General features: G+C 37.3%; 1 long non-coding RNA gene across 1 annotated transcript; it reads right to left on the reverse strand.

Annotated features, from left to right (window-relative positions):
- Positions 1-218: 218 nt before the first annotated feature.
- Positions 219-1,345, reverse strand: LOC142242445 (uncharacterized). The gene is made up of 2 exons (XR_012724102.1): positions 1,235-1,345; positions 219-1,178 (listed from the first exon to the last, which is right to left on the reverse strand). It is a non-coding gene; the product is annotated as an uncharacterized LOC142242445 (long non-coding RNA).
- Between the last annotated feature and the right edge of the window lie 6,407 nt (positions 1,346-7,752).

Consider the following 7,752-nt stretch of genomic DNA (forward strand, 5'->3'; position numbering starts at 1 on the left):
ATGGCATACATCAAAATGTAGGTATTGACCTCCACTTTGATGTCCCATTAGCGGAATTTTTAACGAAGTCCGTTCCTGGCTTCCATGGTAGAATCTATGTTCAGCCCCCCAGTGGAAAAATCGAGAAAATAAAATGATTTTCAACTCGAAAACCGAACATAGTACCCACCTTTAACAGCAAAAATGTTACTACATACATATTTTAATAAAAAATCACCTTTAACGTTAATAATGAATATGTAATAGATTTTTATGGAATCCAACAGAAAATCAATAAAAATGTTTGTGCTAATTCATAGGTCGTTTGGAAGATTTTCCATGTTATTTACTACCACTACGACCGCCATAACTTACGCCTACTCTGCCACATTGCATTCGATTAAATTTATGTGCTTCTTCAGCACAGCGTTCTTTGGTTTTAGCAAAAGGTTCAGCCATGGTCGGGAGTCAGATGGTATATCCTGACCAGCTTCTTCAGGTATAAGAATTAATTTCGATGCTATGCCCCAATCGGATCGAGTTCTATAACTAAATATAGCACTGTTACTGTATTCTTCGATATTTCGGAACTGGAAATTGATGACATGGGTTATATCTTCTATGGCCGCCACGTGAGGCGATATCAGTTGCCATAAGATTGTTCACTTCACCACAGATAATATCTGCAATAGCGAAAACCATCTAATTTTAAATCATTAGACAAATCATCAGCTAAAGCTTCCACATATTTAATAAAAATCTTTACCAAATAGAATTTTCCATTCTCTTCAACAATTTCGATTGTTTGCTCGACCAAATCCAATGATACATCACGCACCGGTATGGGATTGTTCAAATAACCGTCGGTAAAATGTCGGACTCCTAGCACTTGTCATTACGGGTTGTTTATCGGGCCGTATATCCAATGATATCTTCCGAATCTGAGGTTCAAAACCCATATCCAAAATACGATGAGCTTCATCTAAAAATAGATAAGTAATAGTGGCTGTGTCAATAACATTCGCTTGTACAATTTAAACGATCAGGAGTGCAGATAATAATTTCCATACTACCTCCAACACATCCAATTTGTTCACGGCGATTGCCTTCTCCATAAATCATATTCCTGAATGAATTCTGTTGTTCCCTTCTTTCTCAATATGCATGCCAATTCACGTTTTGGCGCCAAAACGCTATGACTGTGGAATATTTTGATGTACAACATAGCGAACAATAAAAACTCTAATATTTTTACCATTTGTGTTTGTGCTGTACCGTGAGATCTTCATTTTTAATAAAATAATAAATAAAATTATTTTATTATTATTAATTTTGCACGACAACAAACAAATCCACCGGAGTTGCCAAAACTTTCGAATTTCATTGTTACCAAGTTTTCTTCATGAATGAATTTTTATTAAAAATAATTGAACCTTCACATTGAGAAACATTCTCAATGTGATTTCAAGGTGTCACAAATGGAAACCGGGATATCTTCGTCCAAAAACACTCTTGGAGCACATGGCGTACATCAAAATGTAGGTAATGACCTCCACTTTGATGTCCCATTAGCGGAATTTTGAACGAAGTCCGTTCCTGGCTTCCATGGTAGAATCTATGTTCTGCCCCCCAGTGGAAAACTTGGAATCACGGATATCTTCGTTCAAAAACACTTTTGGAACTCATGGCATACATCAAAATGTAGGTATTGACCTTCACTTTGATGTCCCATTAGCGGAATTTTGAACGAAGTTCGTTCCTGGCTTCCATGGTAGAATCTATGTTCTGCCCCCAGTGGAAAACTTGCAATCAGGGATATCTTCGTTCAAAAACACTGTTGGAACACATGACATACATCAAAATGTAGGTACTGACCTCCACTTTGATGTCCCATTAGCGGAATTTTTAACGAAGTCCGTTCCTGGCTTCCATGGTAGAATCTATGTTCTGCCCCCCAGTGGAAAAGTTGCAATAAGGGATATCTTCGTTCAAAAACACTGTTGGAACTCATGGCATACATCAAAATGTAGGTATTGACCTTCACTTTGATGTCCCATTAGCGGAATTTTGAACGAAGTTCGTTCCTGGCTTCCATGGTAGAATCTATGTTCTGCCCCCCAGTGGAAACTTGCAATCAGGGATATCTTCGTTCAAAAACACTGTTGGAACACATGACATACATCAAAATGTAGGTACTGACCTCCACTTTGATGTCCCATTAGCGGAATTTTGAACGAAGTCCGTTCCTGGCTTCCATGGTAGAATCTATGTTCTGCCCCCCAGTGGAAAACTTGCAATCAGGGATATCTTCGTCCAAAAACACTGTTGGAACTCATGACATACATCAGAATGTAGGTAATCACCTCCACTTTGATGTCCCATTAGCGGAATTTTGAACGAAGTCCGTTCCTGGCTTCCATGGTAGAATCTATGTTCTGCCCCCAGTGGAAAACTTGGAATCAGGCATATCTTCGTCCAAAAACACTGTTGGAACTTATGACATACATCAGAATGTAGGTAATGACCTCTACTTTGATGTCCCATTAGCGGAATTTTGAACGAAGTCCGTTCCTGGCTTCCATGGTAGAATCTATGTTCTGCCCCCCAGTGGAAAACTTGGAATCAGGCATATCTTCGTCCAAAAACACTGTTGGAACTCATGACATACATAAAAATGTAGGTAATGACCTCTACTTTGATGTCCCATTAGCGGAATTTTGAACGAAGTCCGTTCCTGGCTTCCATGGTAGAATCTATGTTCTGCCACCCAGTGGAAAACTTGGAATCAGGGATATCTTCGTTCAAAAACACTGTTGGAACACATGACATACATCAAAATGTAGGTAATGACCTCCACTTTGATGTCCCATTAGCGGAATTTTGAACGAAGTCCGTTCCTGGCTTCCATGGTAGAATCTATGTTCTGCCCCCCAGTGGAAAACTTGGAATCAGGGATATCTTCGTTCAAAAACACTGTTGGAACACATGACATACATCAAAATGTAGGTAATGACCTCCACTTTGATGTCCCATTAGCGGAATTTTGAACGAAGTCCGTTCCTGGCTTCCATGGTAGAATCTATGTTCTGTTCCCCTTATTGAGTAATGACCTCCACTTTGATGTCCCATTAGCGGAATTTTGAACGAAGTCCGTTCCTGGCTTCCATGGTAGAATCTATGTTCTGCCCCCAGTGAAAAACTTGCAATCAGGGATATCTTCGTCCAAAAACACTTTTGGAATTCATGACATACATCAAAATGTAGGTAATGACCTCCACTTTGATGTCCCATTAGCGGAATTTTGAACGAAGTCCGTTCCTGGCTTCCATGGTAGAATCTATGTTCTGCCCCCCAGTGGAAAACTTGGAATCAGGGATATCTTCGTCCAAAAACACTGTTGGAACACATGACATACATCAAAATGTAGGTAATGACCTCCACTTTGATGCCACATTAGCAGAATTTTGAACGAAGTCCGTTCCTGGCTTCCATGGTAGAATCTATGTTCTGCCCCCAGTGGAAAACTTGGAATCACGGATATCTTCGTCCAAAAACACTGTTGGAACTCATGATATACATCAAAATGTAGGTAATGACCTCCACTTTGATGTCCCATTAGCGGAATTTTAAACGAAATCCGTTCCTGGCTTCCATGGTAGAATCTGAGTTCTGCCCCCCCAGTGGAAAACTTGGAATCAGGGATATCGTCGTTCAAAACCACTGTTGGAACACATGACATACATCAAAATGTAGGTAATGACTTCCACTTTGATGTTTCATAAGCAGAATTTTGAACGAAGTCCGTTTCTGGCTTCCATGGTAAAATCTAGCAAATGGCCCATAGTGGAAAACTTGGAATCTTGGATAACTTCGTCCAAAAACACTGTTGGAACACATGGCATATATCAAAATGTAGGCAATGACTTCCTCTTTGATGTGACATAAGCAGAATTTTGAACGAAGTCCGTTCCTGGCTTCCATGGTAGAATCCAACAAATGACCCACAGTGGAAAACTTTGAATCCACGATAACTCCGTCCAAAAACACTGTTAGAACTCATGGCATACATCAATATGTAGGTAATGACTTCCACTTTGATGTGCTATAAGCAGAATTTTGATCGAAGTCCGTTCCTGGCTTCCATGGTACAATTTAGTAAATGGCCCATAGTGGAAAATTTGGAATCCAGAATACCTTCGTCCAAAACCACTATTGGAACACATGGCATACATCAAAATGTAGGCAATGACTTCAACTTTGGTGTGCCATAAGCAGAATTTTGAACGAAGTCCGTTCCTGGCTTCCATGGTAAAATCTAGCAAATGGCCCATAGTGGAAAACTTGGAATCTTGGATAACTTCGTCCAAAAAAAGTGTTGGAACATACTACATATATCAAAATGTAGGGAATGACTTCCACTTTGATGTGCCATAAGCAGAATTTTGAACGAAGTCCGTTTCTGGCTTCCATGGTAGAATCTAGCAAATGGCCCATAGTGAAAAATTTGTAATCCAGAATATCTTCGTCCAAAATCACTGTTAGAACACATGGCATATATCCAAATGTAGGTAATGAATTCCACTTTGATGTGCCATAAGCAGAATTTTGATTGAAGTCCGTTCCTGGCTTCCATGGTAGAATCTAGCAAATGGCCCATAGTGGTTAACTTGGAATCTTATATAACTTCGTCCAAAAACACTGTTGGAACACATGGCATATATCAAAATGTAGGTAATGACTTCCACTTTGATGTGCCATACGCGTAATTTTGAACGAAGTCCGTTTCTGGCTTCCATGGTAAAATCTAGAAAAAGGCCCATAGTGGAAAACTTGCAATCCAGGATATCTTCGTCCAAAAACACTGTTGGAACTCACAGCAGACATCAATATGTAGGTAATGACTTCCACTTTGATTTTTCATAAACAGAATTTTGAACGAAGTCCGTTTCTGGCTTCCATGGTAGAATCTAGCAAATGGCCCATAGTGGAAAACTTGGAATCCAGGATATCTTCGTCCAAAAACACTGTTGGTACTTATGGCATACATCAATATGTAGGTAATGACTTCCACTTTGATGACCCATAAGCAGAATTTTGAACGAAGTCCGTTTCTGGCTTCCATGCTAGAATCTTGCAAATGGCCCATAGTGGAAAATTTGTAATCCAGAATATCTTCGTCCAAAATCACTGTTAGAACACATGGCATATATCCAAATGTAGGTAATGAATTCCACTTTGATGTGCCATAAGCAGAATTTTGGTTGAAGTCCGTTCCTGGCTTCCATGGTAGAATCTAGCAAATGGCCCATAGTGGTTAACTTGGAATCTTATATAACTTCGTCCAAAAACACTGTTGGAACACATGGCATATATCAAAATGTAGGTAATGACTTCCACTTTGATGTGCCATACGCGTAATTTTGAACGAAGTCCGTTTCTGGCTTCCATGGTAGAATCTAGAAAAAGGCCCATAGTGGAAAACTTGGAATCCAGGATATCTTCGTCCAAAAACACTGTTGGAACTCACGGCAGACATCAATATGTAGGTAATGACTTCCACTTTGATTTTTCATAAACAGAATTTTGAACGAAGTCCGTTTCTGGCTTCCATGGTAGAATCTAGCACATGGCCCATAGTGGAAAACTTGGAATCCAGGATATCTTCGTCCAAAAACACTGTTGGAACTTATGGCATACATCAATATGTAGGTAATGACTTCCACTTTGATGACCCATAAGCAGAATTTTGAACGAAGTCCATTTCTGACTTCCATGGTAGAATCTAGCAAATGGCCCATAGCGGAAAACTTGGAATCCAGGGATTCTTCGTCCAAAAACACTTTTGGAACTCACGGCATATATCAAAATGTAGGTAATGACTTCCACTTTGATGTGCCGTTAGCAGAATTTTGAACGAAGTCCGTTTCTGACTTCCATGGTAGTATCTATGTTCTGCCCCCCAGTGGAAAACTTGGAATCAGGGATATCTTCGTTCAAAAAAACTCTTGTTCTACGAGGAAAGGGTTCTAATACTGGTTTAAATCACATTTTAAAAAATTTGTGGTAGTAATACCTTCACATCTAAACATTAATAATTTTGTTAAACATAACTTTGTTCATTATATTCACTACATTTGTGGTCATATTTTGTTTTTCCATAATTTTTGTGGCCACCACAGTTGATAAATACCGAACTATTTGCATTTTATATGGTTTTTGCAACTCTGTGTCACCCTGTTATTTCGGTGGTTGTTGTAATTTAAAAAGTTACCTACGTCGGTATCTTCACGTATGAGACCTGCGTGAAGATAACGATGTCGCTAACTTTCGATAACAGGTTTATCCAAAAAAATAACAGGGTGACACAGAGACGACCAAAACTGAATTAATATAAGACGGACAGACAGAATATTTAATGAAATTTATTTATTTCCGTGCATAAAAACAACGATTTATACACAGAATATGGTATAGAACACTTTTACCTACAATTTGGTGTGCCACATGCGCCTGTTCAATGTTATTTAGCTTGGTTATTACTGGGTACTCGTGGTCAGGACACTATTTCCCATGTGGAGTCCAGGAATGGACATCGTACGCAAAAGTGACAACGGATATTTATAGAGGGCATCAGTACCTACAATTTGGTATACCACACGTATCTGGGAAACGCCGAGTGTAGAACCAAATTTTCCAGAAACTGTTGGACGCACTGGTGGTCAGGACAGTATTTCAAACGTTAAAGCCAAAAATAAACATTAAACACGAAAAGGAAAACATAACTTAAAATGGGATTAATAACTTAAATTCTTTCGTATGTACAAAGATCATTTATTACATTTTTACAATTAATATCATGTTTTTCCTTTTCAATAATTATTGTGATGACATGTCGATCGTGCAAAGGGTACATATTTAAAGCACGTATTTCGTAAGTTATCTTGGTAACTCTGCTAAAAGTGTTATAACACATAACAAAATGGCGGACTGGTGTATAACAGATTCCATGGTATATGTGTGTAAGGGAGTTGCACTTAATGAGCTCATTACACATATTTTTGTTTTCATTAAAAATGTAGATTATTAATTGCACATATATATATATATATATATATATATATATATATATATATATATATATATATATATATATATATATATATATATATATATATATATATATATATATATATATATATATATATATATATATATATATATATATTTTTTTTTGCTGTTAAAGGTGGGTACTATGTTCGAGTTGAAAATCAATTTATTTTGTCGATTACTTTTTCTATATATATATATATATATATATATATATATATATATATATATATATATATATATATATATATATATATATATAGAAAAAGTAATCGACAAAATAAATTGATTTTCAACTCGAACATAGTACCCACCTTTAACAGCAAAAATGTTACTACATACATATTTTAATAAAAAAAAAACACCTTTAACGTTACTAATGAATATGTAATAGATTTTTATGGAATCAATAAAAATGTTTGTGCTAATTCATAGGTCGTTTGGAAGATTTTCCATGTTATTTACTACCACTACGACCGCCATAACTAACGCCTACTCTACCACATTGCGTTCGATTAAATTTATGTGCTTCTTCGATATTTCGGAACTGGAAATTGATGACATGGGTTATATCTTCTATGACCAGGTCACATGAGGCGATATCAGTTGCTATAAGATTGTTTACTTCACCAGAGATAATATCTGCAATAGCGAAATAGAATTTTT

Source organism: Haematobia irritans, unplaced genomic scaffold (assembly GCF_050003625.1).
Source record: "Haematobia irritans isolate KBUSLIRL unplaced genomic scaffold, ASM5000362v1 scaffold_16, whole genome shotgun sequence".
Classification (NCBI taxonomy): Eukaryota; Metazoa; Arthropoda; class Insecta; order Diptera; family Muscidae; genus Haematobia; species Haematobia irritans.